The 24,799-nt window shown below is 38.3% G+C and overlaps 1 protein-coding gene and 1 pseudogene across 2 annotated transcripts in view; one reads left to right on the top strand and one right to left on the bottom strand.

Moving 5' to 3' along the window:
• Window positions 1–24,799, top strand: part of CUNH1orf21 (chromosome unknown C1orf21 homolog) — a 199,644-nt gene that overhangs the window by 38,839 nt on the left and 136,006 nt on the right. The gene's annotated exons all lie outside the window — the stretch shown is intronic.
• Window positions 23,414–23,521, bottom strand: LOC117285631 (annotated as a pseudogene).

Raw genomic sequence — 24,799 nt, forward strand, 5'->3', positions numbered from 1 at the left:
CATTTACTAGTTTGGCTCTAGTCCTATGATCTCAGTGATTAAGAAAGCTATTTTTGCTGTCTGGGTTGTGATTTTGATTAGATCTATAATAAGAATTTCAACTTGTTTGATTGTTAAGATTAAAGTTCTTATTCTTCTATAGTTGATCTTTATCTCCATCTTGATTAAGATTAAATTTCTTATTCTTCTATAGTTGATCTTTATCTCCATGTTCCTGGATACGTTCTATGCTGAACAAATACATTTGTGTATCTGAAAAAAGGAGTTCTAAACCAAAGGAATATATGACAGGCAGTATATCAGTTTATATTAACATGTAAATTGGATGGTTTAATGTGTGATTATTGCCAGTGATTCAAAATTTGATACTGAGACCAGCATTTTAAATAATTTAACATTGTGTGAAATTTTAATTATTTTTTTCAGCTTTAATTGAGTTTATTGGTACATTTTAGGGATACAGTACAGTTACATTCATTGTTGGGATCTTGTACCTCTACATGACAAGTCTTGATTCTCATTTTTTCCCCTTACCCCTGCCCTCCCTTCACCCCCTCTTAATTATTTTTTTAAATCACAGCTTTATTCTCCCTATCCAACTTTGTATGAAGCACTGTGATTTGAAATCAGTAATAACAATGTAATATGCTAGGTTTTGAATGTGAAGAAAAGCTGAAAAAGGCAGCTAAATAAGGAATTTTACGCGTTTTCCTGAAGGGTGTTCCCCTGCTTTCAGGCTCTTCCTTGAGGTTTGGGTGCAAAATCTCTTAATCATTTATTTAGCATTCTACTTTTACATGCAAATTTATTTTATTTCTATGGACTATTCCTGTGTGCCCTGCATAAAGAGCTCTGATTGAGATTATTATGCGTAATGTAAGGTCTTAACTAGCTTATTTTTCACTGTTATAGAACTGGGGGTGCAGTGGCTCTATAGTTACCTAACTTTAAAATCCAAAGTTTTGTTCACTGCTGCGTGCAAGATTTTATGTTCCTGGCTGACAAGTCTATACACACCATGTTAGCCTTCCCCACACCCGAAAAAGTTTCATCTCCTAAAGCAGTTATTATGAATATATGCCTGTGGTAGGCTTCTGGAACCTTTAAAGCAGAAGTTCCTTTATAAAACATGGTACCTGTAAGATATTGTTTGTGCACTTGGTGTTATTGAAGGAGCTTTGGGAGAGTTCTTTACTCCAAGTTATTGTCCCCAGTAATCACACTGTTGATCTATCTCTGAGGTCCATCCCCCCCCCCAAGGCTGTCCCCTGCTTCCTTGGAGGGGCAGTACTGGAGTCTAGAGCCTTATTGTTATTCCATCACTTCCTTTTATTCAGCTCTGCTTTGTAGTGCTGCAGAGGGAATGGCAAGCAGGGTAGGTTTCCACTGGCAGAGTTCTTGAGACAAGGATATTGGGCACAGAAATCCAAGCAAAGGCTGAAATGCTGTGGATTCTAGTACATTTGGAGCCCCCTGCCCTGCCCTGCTCTCCTCCAGTCCCACAGTGGGAGGTGTAAATGGGCAATATTTTCTATAGTGGCTGGGCACAAATCACAAACTTTTAAAATGAGTTAGTAGTTGAAAATGCTTTCAATTAAAAAAATTCTTGTTTCCAGGAGGAGTGCAAACTCCTAAAATACCTTTCATATGAATTTGTTTAGCCTAACGTGCATGGTAGGCTCTGCCTCCTAGTGAAGGCAGTCTGTAAAGAGATTGCAGGGCCTCACCAGTGAAGTCTGGATAAGGACAGTTTTCATCTCTTACCTTTTATCCCCAGGATTCTTTTTTTTTTTTTTTTTTTTTTTTTTTTTTTGGTCAGAGATCGAACTCAAGACCTTGTGCTTGCTTGCAAGGCAGGCAGCGGCACCACTGAGCTAAATCCCCCCACAGGGTTCTTCTAGTGACCACCCTGTCCATTGTTTCCTTCACCCACCTCCTCTGAAAATGGACGGGGTTCCAAGGTATCTGCTTACTAGGTGTGAGACTTTGGGGAAGTCATTACATTTGAACTTTCTTTCTTTATGTAAAAATGAATTTATGATACATGTCTTCCTGTGTACCTCACCAGGGTGTTAGGAGGAAAATGATGAAGAAAGTCTTTGAATATTCAAGGAACACATGCCAAGCACAAAGTTGGGCTAAGTATAAAGACAGACATGATTCTCTGACTTGAGCGATAAAAAGAGGACACTTCCAAGCAAAAAAACCCAAAAAACTTCTATCCTCACCTGTTGAATGCTCAGCGTATAACCACCAAGGATGGATGTAGCATTTGCTCAGTGGTCATATAGAACTTGATTTGTGCTAGAGTAAATATATGCAAAGTGGGGAAAGGCTGTAGAAAGACCTCCCAGCAGAAATAATGTTTGAGATAGACCTTGATGTCACATTGCCTTTATTTTATTTATTTATTTTTTTTTTTGCACTTCATAATGATGACTAATCATTTGTCAGACTAGTGTTGTCTCTAGTCACTAGTCTCTGTGCTGGCATCACTCACTAACTTTTGACTTGTCTGTTCATCCTAATAAATCATCTCACAGATGTGCTTATAAATCCATTAAAAACAGGCTTGTTTTCGGATGAAAAGTTTTTAGCATGTAAACTTTTATAAAAAAAAATCCGTTTACTTATTTGGACCCTTATTAGACCTGGAGTTTGTTTTTAATGACAGGGTAATTATTGTACATGGGAACACTTAATGCATTTGAATTTGTTTGCTGTGGATGTTAAAATTTGTTCTTTTGAGGCAGGGACAAGAGAGAAATCAAGGACAGGTTTTCTGAAGAGGACCATTGATGGTATTAGTAAGCGGGGCTTTGTGTTTCTTACAGGTACATTTTGTAAAAATGAAATCTTTAGTTCCTGTGGGTGAGAGGAATGTCACGTGGAGATAATGCTGAAAATGAATTACAGTAGTATACATAATCTTGAATCTCTCTATTGCTGTTTTGTTATAATAATTACATCAATGATATGTTATTTCCTAAATATTTTTCTTGCAGGGTAGAAAGATGTGCTTATATAGACTATGTTTACAAGATAAAAATAGTTACCCATTTGAATGACATGGTATGAATTTTCTTCAGAGCATAACTCTAATAAGCACAGAAGTTTCTAATTTTGACAATTTTAATAATAGAATTTTTTATCCATAATAATTTTATTCTGTCAGCTTTCTTGAAAGTAGATATTGTTCTACTTAATATATAAATGCAAAAAGAAAGGCACAGAAATTGAATAATATGGCTGGATAATATTAAGCTTTAGTTCCTAATAAGATATTTTGTTTCCAGATTCAAGCTTTTTTCTTTTTTCTGCACTGCAGATTGTGTCTGCTATGGAAGCCTCTTGCCGCTAAACTACATGCTCAGTACTTTTTTTAAAAGGCTTTTTGAAAGTTTTCAGGCACAGTCTTGCCAAATTGCACTGGCTGGCCTCAAACTCATGAAACAGAGTAGCTGGGATTACAGGTGTGCACCACCACATTTCCTTCTTTCTTTGATATGTAATGATAGAAGGTTTTTGTTTTTTGTTTTTTGTGCTGGGGATCAAACTCGGGTCCTTGCGCTTGTGAGGCAGGCTAAGTCCCCACCCCTTGTAATGATAGAAGTTTTTAAAAGTCAGAAAATGCTCAGAATTTTTAATCAGGTAAACACAGAATAAAATGTGTTTTTCTTCTTAATGTCTGTGATCACTGTGATAGTACCAGTTATTACTAAACTGCTATGGAGTGTTGCTCAGGGCTGCTTGAAATGGTCCCAGTGCACACATAGTGCTTCCTGAGTAGAGTATGCACTTTTTGTTCTTTGGTTTCTCTCCTTACCATTCTCCTTACCTTGATATCCTTTTCTTATTCTTCAGGATCACCTTTTTCACTGGCTTTTTCCCCGTAGCAGGTGAGAATGATTTTTCATCCCATCTTTTTTAAATCCTATTTTTGTGTTTCCTAATGGAACTTAGCACACCGTGTAAGTTATTCCTGCCAAAATATTGAACCTGAATCTGATCAAATCTCTGTAACTGAGTGTCATTCTACAGGATCTAAAAGGAATCAAATGAACATGTTAAGTGATAGTTAAAGATTATAATGAGAAAAATCTAAAACTTTACAGGACAAGTGACCAAGGTCAAAAGAAAGATAGACATACACGGGAATCATGTAGCCTTGAAGAAATTAAAGAGAGTGTCCAGTTACAATAAGTAGACCTTATTTGGATATTGATTTAAACAATTTGAAGACAAAGAGGAAAAAATATGAGACAATTTGGAGAAGCTGAACACCAGTTGGATTTTTTTTTTTTTTCTAGTACTGGTGCTTGAATCTGTGGCCTTCACACCTTACTATATCCCTTTCTTATTTTGAGATAGGATCTTGCCAAGTTGCACTAAGTTGCTCAGGCTGGTCCCAAACTTGCAACCCTCCTGCCTCTGCCTCTCAGAGTTGTGGGGTTACAGGTGTACACAAGCACACCTAGCTTGGATTTTTGATGATTTTATGTTCTCATTGTTAATTTTTAAGATGTGATAATGTTGGTGTGATTATACTTGTTAGTGGCCCTTCTAAAGATAGGTACTGATATTTAGGGATGAAATTTTATGAGTTGATAATCATTGAAGTTAGATAAAAGCACCAAGGCCTACATTATATATGTTTGAAATTTTCCATAAGTAAATGTTTAAAAAACTAGAGCAAATGAAAACTATTTTGAAACACAGTCCTGTCTATTCATACCTCCTCCCATTTCCCATCATGTCTGGAAAGGGCAATCTGCAGTTACTGTCAAGCTGCTTCTTGACTGTGCTTTCCTGATTCCTTGAATCTCTTCCAAACCTTCTCTTCAAGAGTTGTAACCTCTGAGTTCATAGCTAAGTTTTGAAGGATCTGTAACTCTTCTGAAATATGTTTTGTCTGTAGTGCAGTTGTACAGTTTTTAGGAGTTAGGCTTATGACTTTTTTCTGAATTTCAGTGTCTATGATTCAAGAATGTCCTGGACTGCCTCATTGCATACTGTCTTGAACATAGGTATGGATATAGTTACCTAACCTATTTGTTTTACCTGCATGTTTGATAGCTCATCTCTGGTCTCTGACCCACAGGTCTGTCCGCTTCAGCCCAGGCCATCATTTTGTCTACTGTTTATCTCCACTAACATCTCAGAGATAGCTCATTGGGATATTGATTTTATCATTTACCCACTTGCTGTTCATGCCAAATACCTCTGCATTAGCCTAGATTTCACTTTCTTCCTTATGTAAATATCACCATCTAATCTGTTGTGTCCTTCGCATTTTGGTACAGCATCTTAATTCAAGTCTTCACCACTTCCCACTTGGTCACTAGACTTTGACTGTCAGTCTTCACACCAATCTAATCTCCTTCCTTCCAGCCTAGTCTCTTCTGTTCCCAAGAATGATGTCAGTAACACGGAAATCTGGTTGTTTCACATCTCTGCTGATACTAGTGGCTTGCAGGATCTTAAGAAAGCTTTTCATTGTCCATCTCATGTCTCCTTACACAGGCTCATTTCATGACACTCCCTCCTCAGACTTATTTAGAGCATGGCATATTTGTCACATTTCCTAGGCTTTGCTGATCTATTCAGTCTACATAGAGGTCATCACCCCACACTACCCCTTGATCCTCCTATCACTCTCTTTGCCCCATTTTAAGGATGGCCCCCATCTCTCTGACTTCTCTGGTCTGCTGGAGCTCTGGGTGCAGCTTCTCAAGTACTTCACCTGCCATTTACAAATATTGTTATTAGGGACTGGCGTTGACATTGCTTTTGATTGTCTTGTAATTGTTTATAGGCCTGTAAACCCTTAGTAGCTTCATAGAATCTCTGAGAATGCCTCTGAGGTTGCTGATGTTTGCAGCTTCTAGAGACTTTCCCTTCTCCATCTGCAGATATCACTTGGGGTCCCAGGGAGATAGTGGCAGGAAGACCACAGGGCTCCTTTTTGTCTTGGTTCCCATTCCTCCAAGACAGGAAAGCTGTGAAGGGCCTGTGCTGGGAGGGATGGTGAGAGCTATGTTTTAAGGAGCTTTTATCTTTGGTGACTTTTATCTTCTGCCCTACGTTCCCCTCCTCCCTCCCATTTCTCAGTGACCCCTTTTAAATACACGAATAAAGGGCTCAAAGTAGAACTACTCTCTCAATCTTCTTTCCTGAATATGTATTTTTAATGAATTAAAGTGATCAAATTTTATTTTAAATTTATTTTATAGTCCTTTTAGCAATGAAAATAGGTTATAATTGGGTTGCTTAATACCTGGGAACCACTGAACTCAATATTGATAGAGAACCCATTTTTCTAGCAAATTTAAGTCTTCTGAGAACAATTTTAGTCAGTAAGGCTTCGTCAGTGATCTCAACATCATACATATTATACCAGTCAAAATTAAGATCTCCATGTTTAATGTATTTAATGCCTGCAGCTTAGCCACTGTGAGTTTGTATTCAATTGTGTGATCATGTATCTTCATATAGCTCTCCTTCAATGTTCAGTAACCTCATCATGCCAGAGGCTTGCTGGAGAAGGCAGGATGTGGTAGTCCTTCTTGGTCCTGAAAATAGGAAAGGAAGGCTTGTATGGAACTGGATTTTACCTTGTATGCGGGATATGTATAATAGACAGAATACGAGGTTCAGGGAGGTGTTTTATGGTAATATTGGTGTGTGTGGTGTGTTAACATCAGGTATTACAAGTTGCCTAGAAGACTGCGTGGTGGAGTTTTGAGTGGATGCCCAGTACAGCCCTGGCGGGAACACCTTGTAAATGATTTGCATTAAGGGTTTGCCTTCAGTATTCAACTTGAGAACTCCCTGTTTAGTGGACTCTACAGGGCCTGAGAAATGAAGAGCTCGGCATGCTTGTTCTCAGGAGCTCTCCAGGCCCAGTAGGGGGTTCCCATCACTACCCTTTGCTGGGTTCCCCTGGTCCAGGTAGAACTTTCTAGGTGACTAATGGGTTGCAGCCCTGAATATGGGAACAGTGCTAATGACAGAATATGTTATCTGTGAAATAACAGTGTATTTTCAAAGATGTCAACAGTGTCTTACAATGAGATACCTGTGAGCTTTATTACTGCAAGTAGCAGAGGTGATATTCTTACTCAGTGAAATAGCTACTTTTTTGTAGGTGGTGGCATATCCAAAATTGTGCACCTGCACACTCATGCAAGCACGTGCATACACACACACAGCCAAATGAACATTATCAAAGTAAGCATACAACTAAACTGTCTGTCCTTTTGCTTTAACTTTCCTATACTCTATGTCCATATTCATATTATACTTAATTAAATTTTATGTAAATAACAGGCTTTATAAAGATCAGGATAGAACCTAGCCTTTTTTTTTTTTTGAGTGAATGAGTTATTTTAATCTTTAAAATCATAAATGAAGATGAAGAACTAAGAAGTTTTAGGTGACTTGAAGTTTATACTTGTTGCTCATAACAGCTATGATTTTTTAAATGAACTACATAAAAATACTTGCCATGTCTGTTATTTAAAAAATTTTATACTTTTATTCAGTTCTGAAACATTGGTTTTCATCTCAGTGTATCCATCAACAGTTGTTTGATTGTTTTTCCTGGTACCAGGTATTGAACTCAGGAACCTAGAGTTTGCTGGGCAGGCATGGTGCTACTGAGCTACATCACAGGCCCATCAACAGTTGTAATACATATATATTTTTTTGTTTCTTTGTTTTGAGACAGGGTCTCACTAGTAGTTGAGACTGACCTGGAACTCACTATGTAGCCCAGGCTGGTCTCCAACTCACAGCAGTCCTCCTGCCTCATCCTCTCGAGTGCTGGGATTACAGGTGTGCACCACCACGCCCAGCTTCAACACTTGTAATATTATGTTTTCTGGGTCTGATAAACTGTACACACACATTTCTGTAAAGACTTAGGAAGAATGGTTGTAGAGCATGCTCAGAAATAAACGAGTTAAAATATAGCTGCAGAATTTTCCCCAAACTGAGTATCTTGCACATTGAAAGCCTCTTGTGCTTTAAGTTCACAAAAAGGTCATTAGCAAATTATAAGCATCTGAAAGCTTGAGTTTCCCATGTTTATCAACTTAATGAGCAAATGCGCCATTGAGTGATTACATTCTTTATAAATAATTTTGTTTTTAGAAATAAATGTTAATGTTAGTTTGTTGTTGGAAATGGATAAAAGTGCTAATCAATCCCCAAGTGATCTTTTCCTCTCCTTGGAAGGCAAAATATTTTGTGACATTGAATTCAAAGTCAGAACTAAAGCCAACTACTTAATTGAAATTTCTCTAATGGCAGTGTATGGAATGCTTCTGAAACTCCTAGACATGTGCCTGAGACTTCTACAAAAAGCTTTTTTCTTGGAGGCGGAGGGGGGATCTCATTATTTACAAGATAGGAGATTGGTTGGCAGGAGAATAATGAAAGGTGATGGTTACCACCACAATGTCTCCCATGAAAGACTTATAATTTTAATAAAATGATTTGAGTTTTTTGATTCCCAGTATCCTAATGCAAAACAAAATGTTGCTCTTGCAATTGTGGATATGAGAACAACTCTGTCTGGTGGAATGGAGAAGATACTTCTAGTCTCTTTGGTGCAGTCACCATCAGAGATGAGTTGCTGTTGTGTTTGTCAGAAATAGCAGAATTGAAGACTACACTGAAATGAACTCTGCTTTTCTGCTTGTGAAATAAGGTCATATTCGCTACACATAATATCAGCTTCAGTCTGTCCTGGCTAAGTGGTGAGATGAGGGCGTGACCACCACAGTCATTTATACCTAGGACAACTGATGACTCAGATTCAGCTGTGGTTAATCATTTTATCAGTAAAGAACACACTTTGAATGATTTTTTTTAACCAATAAACTTTAGTTGATCTTTTTATTAAATAACTCAGAAAAGTTCTGTGAGTCACTTTATGGCATTACAGAAATTAATGAAATTGGGTTATATAGGGCAAGAGGAAAATCTTTATTGCTCTTATTTATTCTCTCTGCCTTGTTCCTTCCTCTCTCCCTCTCTTTCTTGTGACCCGGCATAGTTTTATTATAAACTGTTCTATTTGATGGGAAATTTTAAGGCCTTTAAAGAATTTAGTAGCTTTGCCTCATCTCAGTTGTTCGTACCTTAAAAGCTTTCTTTGGCCTTTAGAGTGGAAAACTTTCAGTCAGAAGGAAGTGTAGCCTTTGGCTGGAAAAATTGCTTTGTTCCAGAGGAGGATGATCTTTGTTCAGCCAAGGCTTCTTCTCTCCTGAATGGTAAACTGACCCAACAAGAGCCATGGTCTGCTTCAGGAAGGATCTCCTAGTTGGGAAGTGAACTATGAAACATTTCTAAATGATGAGAACCACACCCCGTATCACTTCATTAGAGCCAGAGTTGTATCATAGCCATGTTTACTTTGAAGAACTGAACCCCATCCTCTTCTGCAGAGATTCTAGGAGCAGACTGGAGAACAAAATATTAATGACTTTTGCATTCAGACGTTTGTATCTAGGAAGCCCCAGGTGAAAGCAGCATTACCTCTGGTCCAGGTAGAGCAGAAAACAGTGCCTCCAACATTTTGCTTTTGTTTTGCAATTCTTTCTTTGGTTTTCATAAAAATTTTACTTTGAAGTATTGCATAATATCCAATATAGTAACACATTTTTACTAGAGCTGCCTTTCTCAGGAAACTAGTTTCATTTTCCTAAAGGAAACATTTGTCTGTGTATGAATGATCTGCCTTTTCATTAGTTTGCTGAATGTACTGATGTTAATATCCTCTTTATGTTCAAAGCCTGAACATTGGTATGTTAGATACTTCCATCTATTTTTGTTTTTAATCTCTGAAATCTTGATTAAGATGTTTTTGTTAGGTTGTTTACTTTTAACTCCCATGTTTGACTTGTTCTTCAAAAAACAGCTGTTAGTTTTCATGTGTGAAACGTCAGAGATAAAGGGATAGTCAGGGCCAGGAAGTCACAGCTTTGGTCTAGTTGGAGGAAAACCTGAATGAAGTCAAACTCTCTGCTCTGTCCAGAATGTGCTTTTTAAATGAAAAAAATAAAATTTCATGGGCCGGGGATTTAGCTCAGTGGTTTGGTGGCCTGCCTCACAAGCTGAAGGACCCGAGTTCGATCCCTGGTACCAAAAAATAAATAAACAAACAAATAAATAAATAAAATTTCATAGCAAAATAATAAGAGGACAACAATAGTTAATACACTGTGTATCATCTTCAAAATAGTTACTCAGAATATGACATAAACAAAAAAGAAACATAATAATACAAGACTTTTGTCAACAAACTAAGGTCAACTAGTAGTACAAATAAACAAATTAGCATATTTTTTAATTATTTGTGAAACTACAGAATATGGAATTTGGGGATGTATTTGATCTACTCTACTTCCTTTTTATCTCTCTTCTATTTTGCTCTTCGTATTTATATATAAATCAAGTAAACTCTGAAAAAGAAGAGAGATTATTTGGTTGGTTTGGATGTTGGAGAGATTAATTGAACCTTATTTCTAAACTTGAAAATAAGTAACAAAACATTTTAAGGAAAGAAATTTAACCAACATCATGTGGGAACTGTGTACTTTAGATGGACATATACATCTGGCAGCAGAAGACACTAAAAATAAATTCAGGATGAATTTCATGTGTTTTTGAAAAGGAGTGAGTAGAGAATTTTCTATGTTTAAAAGTTAACCCTTTTTCAGTAATTGAAACTGAGGAATGAAAGAAAGTAGGAATAGTTCAAGTTTTGATGTATGATATGGTTGAGCAGATACAAACTTTTCATTTTGTATAAATGATCTATTATCAGGATATATGTAAGTAGAATCAGTAATTACAGTCACAGGTACTTAGAGGTACAGTAAATTTAATAGTAGGTCCAACAGCAATGGGCAGTGTATCTTACCAGTCAATAGTATTGGAAGAGAAAAGGTCCTTCAAAAACTATGCAGTGCCATAATGTGGTTCTTTAAATTCTTTACAAAGTATAAATCTGATCCCATAACTATGAGACACTTGCATTCTTTGGAAGAAATAAGAAGCAAATATCTTTCTTTTATATAGATCATTTTAAATTAGTTAATTATATCCTTGTTTCAAAGCAGTCTAGATTTTGAAAGGAATTAAAGTTTAATGAAGTATGATGTGTCATGGATATCTAATTATAGAACTGTTCTGACATCTGAATTTTCAATTTCTCAAAGCCCTACTGTTAAAGATAGCAGAGACGTTTATAAGATTGTCCCAAACCTCATGACCTGACATTTTATAAGGGCAAATAAGCAATTCCAGACTTTCAGTACCATCATACTATGGCAACTACATGGAATGCTGAGCTCATCCATACTGAGGGGTTTTTCAGATTTCCTTAGGTTTTCTCTCTCCCACAGCAACTGGTGCATAGCACAAGCTTCCATACCTATATTTCAATGAGTATCAGTTCTGTCCAAACTGAATAAACACTTGAGCCATTTAGCACTGGCATAATTATACTCACTCCCAGTTATGAACTTGCATTGCACTGTTTCACTGCTATTTTACTTCATCCAAGTCAAGTTCTCAAAAGCCTGAGTCTCTCAAGCACAAAGGAGCCTTAGAGGTCTACTTGTCAGTTGCCAAATGAGAGATCTAGCAATTAAACTTGTAAATAAAACCTATTAGAACAACATTCCTGAAACTTCCGTGTGTAAGAATCACCAGAGATTTGAAGGAATTGTAGATTCTGAGATCTAGGGTGAGGCTGAGTATCTGCATTCCTAATATTCAGATGTATAGCACTTCTGTTGGTCTGCAAGTCACACTTTGAGACATAGAGTCCAGCTGTAAGGCTTCTCCCGCCCTCAAATCAGAAACTCCTTTTATACATTCTCTTTCACATGATTGTTTTGTTAGCCAAACAGTGTTTTTCCCTTTGGAGACAGCAACAATACACTCACAAATGGCTATGTTTCTGGGATTGCTAATGTTAAGATTTAGTGTGGAACTCTTTGAAATAACCATTTAAAACTTCATGTCTCTTTCCTTCCCATCATTAACTCCAGCATCTAGAATACTGGCACATACTGGGGCTTGAATAAAGAGTTTCTGTTGAGTGAGGTCATGAACAGATGAAAACATAGCACTTAGACTTTGAATTGTTGTACTATTCATTTCTAGTTTTTGTGGCCACTTTTTTAATAGTAGTCTGCAGGAACACAGCAAGAAGCTACAGAAGTCTCTGAGTAGAGGTGTAGGATACTCAGACTGAAACCTGGTTCTTGCCTGCCTTGGGCTGTCATGTTGACACTGGATCTCTTTTCAGTGGTTCATGCTTAAATTTTACCTCATTTTTTAAGTAAGCAAATTAGGTTATTTCATTATCATCATTAATATCTTAATTACGATGTAAAAAGTTTGTTTCTGAGATAGAAGTTCCTTCAGGACAGTTATAATATGTTTTTATTCTTTCACTGTAAAGATATTTCCATTTCTACCAATAAATTTAATGAAAAAAAAAAGATATTTCCTTTCTTCCTCTTTAGGAACAGCTGTGATTATGTACATCACAGACCTGTTTTTTGTTTTGTTTTGTTTTGTTTTGTTTTTTTGGGTACCAGGGATTATACTTGGGTCTTTGCACTTGCAAGGCAGGCCACTGAATTGCTGAGCTAAATCCCCAGCCCTGAGACCTGGTATTTTTAATGTTAAAATTCTTCAGACTTCACTCCAAGTCCTGCCTTCTCTGCAAGCTTTCTTGATGCCATCCAGGTATATCTTGTAACTTTGTCGCTCTACTGGAAAAAAAATCTTTCATGTATACATTTGTCTATGTCCAGTTGTGCTTAGATAGTGCTGCCCCACAGCAGTGGCAAATTCAGACAAGAAATAATTAATGAATGTGTTGAGTGTTTGGAGAAAGAGAAGAGCAAACCAAGTTGAGAATTATATCAAGGGAAACTTTTTGGAAAAGGTGATGGTGATTATTTGGTTTGTCTTTTTCTCTTGAGCTATAGCTCTGATAACATTGCTGTCAGAATTTAATGTTGTAAGTAAATGCTTTTTAAGATGATGTTACCTGTAATCAGAAAACTGTGAAAATACTACAGCGTATTCTAAATTCTTACTTAAAGGAAAAAACTTACTGGGGACATAGAACTGACTAGAATTTCCTCTGTTATCTTGAAAGGTAAATCAGTAAATTCAGCAGATACTGGGCAAAAATGAATAACACTGTTGACCTGCTTTCTGGTAGCTTGTGCCCTCTTGATGTGTGGAACAATACCAGCCAGACTGTGCTGAGCTATAGGGTGGAGAGGCAAGCAAAATGCTGTGAGAACCTAAAGGGAGGAGATGTGTGTTCCAGCTGGAGGGAGTTGGAAAGAGATTTCTTTACATAGATAAACTATTCCTCTTCCCTTCTTGAGCAGAATTAAATTGGCTCCCCCTTTGTTGTCATCCACATGATCATGAGTTTTTGGTCTCTGTCATTAAAAGCTATTTCTCTGCGTTATACTGCTCAGGCTCTTCTGACCTTTCTCCCCCACCACCACCACCACCAGGAATCAAATTCAGGACTTTGCACTTGCAAAGCAGGTGCAGTGCTACTGAGCTAAATCTCCAGCCCTGTTGCGCAGGTTCTTCTGAATACCTTCATCTGCTCCTGTGTCTTCATTGTGTCTTTGGTTAGTGTCTTGCCATGTGTCATCTTGTTTGCTTCCCTATTCTCTTTCCTTGACTGATTTGTCACGGGCTGTAACACAGATAGAGAGAAGAGAGATTGCGTCAATCTTGAGCGTCCTGACCTATGTTCATAGGGGTGACAGTATAAAGTTCATTTGGGCAATAATAGCTGTTACCATTTAAAGGCATGTGTACTTCCTGATATGTACTTACTTATTTACAAAAATGGCTGTCTTCTATTAAGTGCCTACTAGTTGCTTGCCATCAGAGCCATTACTTTGTAGATACTGCTTCAGATCCTCAGAATGAACCTACAAGATAGTGTTATACCCATTGTATAAGAGAGGAAACTGAGGAATAAAGAAGTTAACTTTCCCTGAGACTCAGAGCTGGTGAATAGCAGAGCCTGATTTTACCGCAGTCTCTTTTAGTCCAAAGCTTAGATTCTACCTCTGTACACATGGTGCTGAGTGCTCCTTGTGAAGGTGGGGAGTGCACGGTTGAGTGGTTCTAATCCTGCTCTCACAGAGCTTGGTTGGGGACCAGATATTGGAGGAGCTGATCACAGGTCTCACAGTGGAAGTTATTTCTATTTTATTTGGTAAAGATTTCTCCAAAGATGTTTGGCCTTTTGTCCATCCTCTGTAGTATTCACTTCTCTCCAGAATTCCATCTAAAAGCTGGGTAGGGGAAAAACATTTGTCACAGTCTCATAGTTGTTCATTCATCTGTGCTGAGTCCCCTTGGACAAACAGAGAAGAGGAGTCTTCTGTAAAGGAGTTTATATACATACTTAAAGATCTCGACTGTTGGAAGCAATAAAGGACCCTGATGTGCCTGGTACATATATTCTAAAAAGAAAATGAATATGGTTTTGACTCTACTATAATTTGAAACAATGCTAAAAGTATTCCAATTTAGCATCTTCATTTATACACCGACCCTTACAGTAGTTTGGCTTGTTGCCAGTTATTACAAGGGATTTGGAAATTTCTTCATAATAAAGCTAATTTTGATTCACTTATAAATATATGTCATACAAAGAACTTTAGAAGAATTAAACTTAGTAGCTTAAGGAGCATTAAAGTTAGTGTTAGGAAATACAATTATAATAGAACAATAGAACTCCAAAAGAGTAATTAACACTTGCATAACTGATTTTGTAGTAAATTTAAATGACTAGAAACAAGAGTAATACTCATGTTTAGATTTCTGTGTTATAGACTTAATTCTATCAAAGGTTTTCCCTTTTTTTGTTTTTTGTTTGTTTGTTTGTTTGTTTTTTGAGACAGGGTCTCACTATGTAGTTGAGACTGACCTGGAACTCACTATAGAGCTCAGGTTGGTCTCGAATTCACAGTGATCTTCCTGCCTCAGCCTCCCAAGTGCTGGGACTACAGGCATTCGCCACGACGCCCGGCTTCCCATTTCTTGAATAAGATGTATTTCTTAAAACAACAGTGGAGTAGTAATCATATGTAAGCATTTTAAACTGCCTTCTATGCATATCACATCATGCTGTTTGTTACGATGCACCTTTGTTTCTGTATTTGGATTCCTTCTTGGGGACATTGACAATTATAGGAACTTTTCCATAGTCCTTAACTTTTTGTGTCAGCTTCTGCCCTCTTCACTGGAAGAGTAGATTAAAAAGTAGTGTAGGGATTAATTTATTTACTAAGTAGCCTAACATCCAAAGAGCTCATCACTTTAAATATGTTGTATTTTTCAAATCACAAGTTGTTTATGGAGAGGGTAGAAGATAAGTCAGACTTTCTTCATGTGTGTGATGATAGGGATGATGTCCAGGGTCTTATACATGCGTGGCAAATGCTCTATCATTGAGCAATACTACTAGCCTCACAAATCTGACTTTTAAGGTTGTTTTAACACTTTTAGGGCAAAGGGTGAGAGTGTTGCATTTGTACCCATAAGGAATTAATGTAGAACTGGCCTTGCAGAATATAGGAACAGCATGCAACTTTCCTTTTTTATTTTCTAGTGACTGGATGATTATCTGAATTTAAAACAAATTTATTACTGTTTGTTGTGCTGCATATTGGCTTAAGATCCCTAAGCTGCCCCAGAATTGTTATGGCCAGGCCAGTATGTTTATTGACATCTACATTTTTAAGACTCATCTGTTGCTTGGCATCAGTCACGGAACTAGAAGTGGAAGGCCATTTGTTTAAAAACTGAGAAGGAGAATCCTTGCTTTTGTCCCTCATGGTCTTACTGGGAAGACAGACACATAAAAGGGCAGAAAGAATCCCAACCAAATCAAACAGAAAGGGATGTTAACATCCTGGAGGAAGAGGTCCCCAGGGCTTCCTAGGAACCAGCTGCTTGGAGCTGAACTGAGCTGAGAGGTCCACTTGACCTGGCATGGACAGAGAGCATCCAAAAGGGCTTTTGAGCCACGCGTGGTGGTGCTTGCCTGTAATCCCAGCACTCGGGAGGCTGAGGTAGGAGGATTGCTGTGAGTTCAAGACCAGCCTAGGCTACATAGTGAGTTCCAGGTCAGTCTCAACCACATAGTGAGACCCTGTCTCAAAAAAACAAAAACAAAACAAAAGGGCTTTTGCCTCCATTCACTTTTCTTCCATCTTCATTTCTCTCTGGCTGTTTTTAGTTACCTTAGCCTCACACAGCTGATTTGCATACTATTTCCTTCCCCCTATTTCTCTTCTGCTCTTTTTGTCATCCTCTGGGATTTTCTGCACTGGATGCAGCTTGCAGGCCCTCTCCACACCCAGGGTAACAGAGCCAGCCAATGCCCTGGAAGAAAATCATCTCCTTTGAGGTGGGTTGGAAGTCTCCACTGCTTTTCTCTAGATATTTAGCCACATTTTAATTTAAAATCTTGATGGCAGGTGGTGATTAAAATAGTTTAGGGAGGTGGGGATTGACAAGAGGTGGGAGAAAAAGCACTCAGGGATTCCCCATGGTCCAAACATTTGTCCTGCCACTGTAAACAACTGCTACCATCGTCAGAAGAGTCAAGTTCTCTGTGTGGATGTTCATACCAAAAATAATATACATTTTGAACAGACACTCAGTAGAAATAGAGTTATATTGGGGCTGGAGGTCCAACTCAGTAGTAGAGGACTTTCAAGAATCTGCGTTTGATTCCCTAGGACCTCTTCCAGAAGAAAAAAGAAATTAAAGGTGTAGAGGAAGTGGGAAGGGTAGGGGAAAGGAAATAAGGGAAAAGAAAAAAATATGAGAAAATGAAAAAATGGAAATAAAGTATTTGTAAATAGGGAAGGGAGGAGGGGGTGAAGGGAGGGCAGGGATAAGGGGGAAAATGAGAACCAAGACCTGTCATGTAAAGGTACAAGATCCCAGTAATGAATGTAACGGTACTCTATACCTAAATTGTACCAATAAACTCAATGAGAGAGAGAAAAAAAAAAAAAGAAATTGAGTTGCAGGTCTGCCAACTAAGGTAGGAGAAGTTACAGTATAAATACTGTTGAATTTATTTCAGTATTTTTATAATTTATTCACTAAAACTCTTATTCTCAAGCAAAAGATTTCAAATGGGGTGATGACCCCCTCCCCTTTTTTTGTGATACTGGGGATCAAACTCATGACCTTGTACTTGCAAGTAAGGCACAGTGCCACTGAGCTAAATCTCTGGCCTAGGGGATGACCTTTTCTAAAGGTAGCACTTCCTCTTCTTTGTCTCATTAGAGGCACACTAGACCTATATTAATTTTATTGGCATCTAGCATCATCCTATCAGCATCTTCTAAGTCATCTAGCTAAGACTGACAGATTGACTGAGCCAGTGGCTATGAAAGACTCTACAAATGACAGCAAGGTATATAAACATTTGTTGATTTTGTAACTGACCCCACCAGTGCTGTAAATTCTGTAATTTTCCATTGCTATTCAACATGAGCACAGGTGTCCTTCCTTGTTTCCAACTATGGAGAAAATGCTGAAGTTTGCTGGCCTGCCATCTTGTTAACTCTGAACAACACTATACCAGAGGCAAAACTGCCAGTATCATTTCTTCACCCTGCTTCTGAGACCCACTCCATCCATCCAGCAGCTATGACTCTGGCTTAGGAGCTCAGGGCTCTTAGCCAGGCAGGCTTTGAGCTCACCTATTTATTGTTTGCAGCATGGCGACTTAGTCTGTCTTTTTAATTTTTCATCAGTTATGAGGATTGAACCCAAGGCTTTCACACTTAGCTACATCCTCAGTCCTGTTTTAATTTTTATTTTGAGACAGGGTTTCAGTAAGTCACCAGCTGCCCATGTTGGGCTTGGACCTGTGATCCTCCTGCCTCAGCCTCCTAAAGTACTAAGATTACAGGCGTGTGCCATCATACCTAATTAGCAGCCAACTCCATCTAATGGGATATTCTGATGGCAGTGAATATGGCTCCCCAGTGCCTTGCCCATTGTCATTGGTCATGTTGACAGAGTGTTGTTGATGTTCAGCTTTGAATAATGGAGAAGTTGTGGTGGGGAAGGAAGTACCACACAATTCCAAGTTCATGATTTTTGGCTTTAAGCATTACACTTAGGCAGCACCTGGTGTCAAGGGCCTTGGGAGTTTTGAGTCGCTGTGTCCTAAGAACACTACCTAGAAATCTGCTGTGATTATTGCTTCCTCCTAAAGACTTGTCTTATCAGGGAGTCCCTTTCCTGCACTGCAGAAGCAGAGCCACCACAGAGACACAGGCGGCAGCTAATTTAAAAAGGATGCAAGTCTGGCTGCTGCCTTTTCTGTCTTATAGATTGATGATCTTTAGCTGTTTTGCTGACGTCATTGTACATCTGTTCTTTTACAGTGAATATGAAAGGGAAGGAGAATGGTTAATCTAGCAAGAACTCATTACACCATGAATGATGAAGGGTAGGCTCCCAGTTTATTCCTGTTTGATTTGTTTGCTTCGTTGAGGAAAACAAATGATCATGTCATCCTATGGAGAATTTTGCTTTCTCTTTGACATAGAAATAAACAACCTCCCACGTTTCATTTATTTTTGCTACTGCAGGAATAGTTAATTTTGAAAAACACATTGTTATGCTGCTTTCCTACTTATGACCTTCATTGTAAGATAGGGAAGGAAAAACAAGTATTAGTTTGTATATTTTTTCCAAGAAATGAGGGACTCCTAACTACAAATGCTCCTTAAAAAGTAGAGTTCATTAAAGTGAAATGGATGAGCTAATAAACCAACCAAGCAACAGGGAAGAAGGATTTTATTTCTTAAAATATGTCTTGGTCATAAGGATTCAACTTTCACTAACTCATTAAAACAAAAATAACGTATCTCCTTTTCTTCCTATATTCTTTATCTGGCAGAATGTACCTAATAACAGGGCACAATTGTTCATTTCTGTCATAAACATACATCCAGCCTACAGATATCCAATATATAAAATATGTGTGATGTCATTTTGTCAGAGGATTATGGATACCTTTTAATTTGCATTTTGCTAAGGTAAAAACCTAGTTGATAACTGTGGCCCCAAGTAATGTAAGTGTGTGCTTCCTATTTGTACTCCTTGGTACTCAAGTTTTTGAAGGCTGCAAAGCTCCTGTGTTTTTTGATGTCTCTATTGTTGGCCAGTATCGATTTATCACTAGCCAAGCCTGACCTGACCAATGGGTTTTCGGGTCCATGTTTTAGCGGGCCGTATAGATGTTGGACAGTTGAGGGTACAAACTAGATGTTTTGATATTTTGTTGCTAGGTTACCAAACCCTGGACTTCTGAACCTCGAACATATCATCTATATTTTAAAATCTTAATAGTTAGAAACAGCTACTTACATATTCTTGGAGTAATACAGTGAGATATACAATAAATAAAACTAGTTGGACTCAGTATCGCAAAAACACTTATAAGTAAATATTTATGGCAAACTAGGTCAAAGAGATTGAAAAGAATCATTGTTTGTGTTCAGGGACTTGTGGGCCAAGCCTTTGTAGAACCATGATCTCAGTCCTGAACTAGATCTTATAATGAAAGTTGGCTGATAGAGTTGTAGGGGCTGGCAGAGTTGTAGGGTTGGGGGTGTCACTTTTGGATATAGGTTTTTTTTTTTTTCTTTTCATTTATTTTACTTAAAAGCTTTTTTACTCTTCATAATGTATCATATGGACAAATTTCTATTTAAAAATAACCTTTATTCAAAGAGTAATTTCACAAAATTGTGGTATAATTATACCACCAACATTTGACCTTTTAAAGCAGCCTTTAACAATTAGAGATGTTCAGCGGTACTATTGGTAAGGTATTTTGTGTGGCTTTTTAAAAAATAATTTCCATAGTTCTCTTATCCTGCACACTTTTGCTTTCTAGCCAACATGTCAGATAACAGATATTTATTAACCTCTTACTTTGGGCAAGGAATTGCTGAGGATCAAAGGCACTGAAAGCACTACTTGCCTTCAAAAATGTATAAATTAGGACACAAGACAGAAATGCACAAAAATTAATGACACAAGACATCGGTATAGGAGATGTTCCAAGATGGTGTATATAATTAATTTCCTAAATGACAGGAGAATATTAACTTCAGAAGGACAGGTTTCCACATGGGCAAAGTTAGACTGAGAGAGAAAGATAACTGCAGACTTGTAGCAACATGGATAAGTGGCGAATTGCCACTGTAGACACATGCTGATGATTTTAGGGAAAGGGAAGATCTGCACCCCAGAGCAATGTTTCCTAGATGAGACTTGTTGTGGACCTTGAAGGAAGGATAAAATTTGAATAACAGCAGAGATTAAGTGAAAAGGAACATTTTCTCATGTTCTTTAAGGGTAGGACTAAGAACAGAATGGTTATTAGCTAGAGAGTAGACTGGCTTGAGCGAGGTGCTTATAGAAATCTAGGTGGACAAGGGGAAAAAACGAGAGCCAAGACCTGTCACGTAAAGGTACAAGATCCCAGTAATGAATGGAACTGTACTGCATACCTAGAATGTACCAGTAAATTCAATTTTTAAAAATCTAGGTGGGATTCAGATGGAAAGCCTTGAATTCTGTAAGAAGGAATTTAAACTTCCTTCTGGAGACATTCATTTATTATATTTTTATTGAATACACATTCTGAGCTAATCCCTGTTAGAGCCTGGGGATAACAGAGAAAAAGAAATAGACTGTGTTTCTCAAGGAATTACATGTTAGACTTGTGGAAATGAGAGACAGGTAATTTGGAATTAATATCTTGCATGATGATGATGGCTAAGAAGGGAGTGATCATCAGGGACTCTGAGGCCTTTTGGGAAGGACAGCTTGGGCACACCAGGAGTTAATCAGGCAAAGGGGAGGAACAATACAGCCTTTAGAGAGGGTGGAGTGGCGGCAGGTACAGAGGTGCGGAGACAAAGACAGCCTGCTATATGCTGTTCTGAAGATGATTTGGTGAGTTCCTAGTCTGTTCCTAGCAGGGCTCCCAACATAACTGGGGACAAATATACAGGAGAAAGTTTTGCTCTCAAAGTTCTGCTATTCTCACAATACCTATGAGGGGCTGGGGAGTGAGGGAGAGAGAGAGGGACAGATATGGGGGAGAGGGAGAGAGATACTTAAAAATCGCCACATAATGGACTCCCAAGAGTTTAGCAAAAAGAAAATTGAGAATGGGATGTCACAGATGACATGAAGGCTTCTTCCTGTAAACATACAGACATATAAACGGAAGTGGAGAAGGGGTACTGGGTGTCTGTGAGGCAGACAGAGGGAGAAGGATAATGGGTAAGACTCATCTGACAGATGCTCTTTTAGAGCAATACGAAGAGGCAGCAGTGGGTTAGCAGAACTTTACAATGGGACACATAGATGCCAAGTTCCTTGGCTTTCAGCTTTTGGGACTGTGAGCTTAGTTGTCCCTTACAACGTGTCTAGCTTGAACATTCAAATATCTCAGTCTTTACCCCAAAGGTGTTAGTGAGTGATGGAGGATTTGGGGTAGGAGAAGGACTCAAGAGAATGCATTAAGAGTTTTAATTTGTCTTTGTCATATAAAATTAAAGAGATAATTATGAATTTATGAGAAATAAATTTTTTACTAAAACTTCTAATCATTTTCTGATGCTTTAAAATCTGATAGAGCATTCTGATAGTCATTGGACACGGTGTGTGAGATTTTCTTCTTTCAAACAAAGCACAATGAACAAACAAAAGAAGCATGCCTTAGAAAAAGTTGGTGAATAAAAGGGTAAGGGCTAGGTCTAGAAAATAGGAAATGGTGTACAAATACCAATTTTAATTTGGATCCTTAAAATTTTTTTATGTTTTTAAGATTAAATTTTCAAGGAATCTTGGAATTGGAAACTTTTTGTCTTTTATTTTTGCTGACCTGTTCCTGTGGTAGTAATGCCATTAATGAAATAGAGATGATGAGGATGGAATAATCTGCCCAATTAAAGAAATAAGAAGCAGTTTGCTGAATGCACTTTTGTAGTAGGCACTTATATAGCTGCCCCAGGTAGGCCACCCGTTGGATATTTCATAAAGACATCTGCAGCCAAGGCCTGTTTAAGAGTGTGGCCAACTCCTCAATTTAGTTTTTCTATATCTTTTTTCTGACCAAAGAACTTATCATTAAGCCATGCCCTATTCAGATAAAAACTTCAAATTTTCATGGCTTAAATGAGAACTGAATTTGACCAATAGACACATCTCAATGCCAAGCTATAGTCCCTATCATGTTCTACCTGCCTGCGTTGTCCTGTTCTACTGAGAGCTTATCACTTGTGTACTTTCTCTGAGTACATGTTGTGGACAAGAAAGAAAGAACACCATGTTCACTCATGATACAACTTTGAGTGGGGAACATTGGGCTGATTTAAAATAATTATTTTTGAGCAGGCTGCAAGTTTTGGTAACACTGATGAGGTCAGGTAGCTCAAAACCTGTAACCCTGTAGGTTCTTTAATAGGTTTACAGTGACTGAATATGAGCATCAGGGCTAAGGAAGAGCATCTTGCCCTCACTTACATGGTTTTGTTATCTCAAACCCCATTAAAAATTAGAGAATGATGCAGGTACAATCGAAATACTCTTTGATCCAGAGTCTTGAGCAAACTCTGCGCGGGAAGGAGAGTGCTGGGAGTTCCCAGAAGGGCGTGGCCATCACCCAGCTGACTTTGCCTCGTCGTCCTAGGTTTGTTCTTATAGCCTCTTCCTTTTTGTATTCTTTTAATAGATGATTGCACAGAATGTTTTTTTGGCTGAACATTGTAAAATCAATGAAGTTCCCAAAAGTCTTGTGCATTTTTGAGCACAGTATGAAAATCAAGGTACCTTTTTTCCACTAGCTCAGTAGGCTCAAGGAGCATTGATTTGTGCTACCTGAAAATGATATTTATCATTTTAATTTGGCCTTTTGAAGGTATCATCTTTAAATAGTTATTTGTTATGGAAAACTGATCAAAGATTTAGATTTCAGCCAAGAATAGATAAGTGAACAAAAACGTTGATTTTTCAAGTGAGTGAGTATTAGAAGTACTGCTGAGCAGCTCTAGAGTCTGATTAAAAGTGAGGAAATGTACAGCAAGTACTAGCTCTCTTACCAGTTTGGAATCCCTGGTCCCTCATGGAATGTTGAAAACCAAGCAAGTTCTCAAAAATATTATTGTTGAAAGAAATAAACAGCACAGTTTTCTAGGGCAAATTAGGACCAACCATACAAGTGCCAAAAGCTTTCAATATTTCATTGTGTAGTGTAATGCAACCTACTGCTCCCTTCTTTCATAGGGGGTATTGTTTGTGATAGCTCAGATAAGCTTTCATTATTGGTGACACATTAAAGTGGTAAGAACAGATACTACCCTTGATCTTAGCCTAAAGGCTGAGAAGCAATGCTGATTAAATAATTTAAAGAAGTCACTTTTCATGAGGGAACATGGGACATGGAAGTGAAGGAAGCTCCCTTTCTTGAAAGCCCCCCACATCTGTTTGTGAAAAGAAGTTTTTAAAATAATTCACCCTTTCAGTGTTTCTTGCAAACATGCTGTACGTCTGACACCCTGCCAGAGACAATAAAGAGTAGAATGATACAACATTGAAATCTTCTGTGAAGTCTCAGAGACAGACACATAAACACCTAACAGAAAGGTGTGAGGTACACAGTCACGGAAGCTGTGAGAAAGCTTGGGAGACCCTCTACTTGGGGGCGTCCAGCCTTTGTCTTTAGAGCCCTGGGATGTGCTGCACGGAGGCTGACCGCCTCAGTGCCAGCACAGCAGAAACATTGGGCACTTCTCAGGGCTCTGTTTTGGTCCTGCACTCAGGCCAGGTGCTGCTGCTACAAATCCGCTGTCTCCCACTTTCCATATACTCTGTGCCTGCTTATCTTTGGTGCAATTCCTAAAATTCACCAAGCTGCCGACATGAACTTCTTATCTCACTTTCCATTTCTTCTTTCCAATCTCTTTTGCCTCTGCCCCTCTAATTTTAAAGCTCATCACCAGGAGGATATTGATGATAATGACAGTAGCTACATCTAACTGATCATTTACTCTGTGCCAGAAACTGCCCCAAGTACTTTCCCTGTATTATCACATTGAGCAATCTTTTTTTAAACTAATTTTTGATACATTTAACATATAAAATACAGTGGTATTCATCATTGGAAATTTGTTCCTTTACATAATCCATCTTGGTTCTTATTTTTTCCCCATTCCCCTGACCTCCCTTCAACCCCTCCCTCCCTCTCCATGAGGTCTTATCCTCAGTAGAGGGCTGCTTGCTGCCCAGCACACTGGGCCCTAGAGATGACTGAGTCACTGGCTCCTCCAGACTTCTCCACAGACCTGAGGTCATGTAGCCTGAGGCAGAACACCAGGAGATAGAGGGAGAGGGAGACACGCTGGGGGGGCAGGGGGTGGGAGGGAGAGAGATGGAGAGGGAGAGGAAGAAAGAGAGGTAGTTAGAAGTTAGAGGTATTAGGCCAGAGGGAGCACTAGACTCTCCTGAATAATCTCATTTATTTTAGTAAGGAAAGGGAAAAGGAGGAAAGTGGTTATTATGGAGGGAAAGAGAAATGGCTACTTAAAGTTTTAAGGCAAACACTGTTTTCAGTGTGTAGGATTCAGATTTTTTCAAAATGTTACCACATTCCTTTATTAAAAGTAGTGTA

The sequence above is a fragment of the Fukomys damarensis genome, unplaced genomic scaffold (assembly GCF_012274545.1).
Source record: "Fukomys damarensis isolate Sample0158 unplaced genomic scaffold, DMR_v1.0_HiC HiC_scaffold_11, whole genome shotgun sequence".
NCBI classification, from domain to species: Eukaryota; Metazoa; Chordata; class Mammalia; order Rodentia; family Bathyergidae; genus Fukomys; species Fukomys damarensis.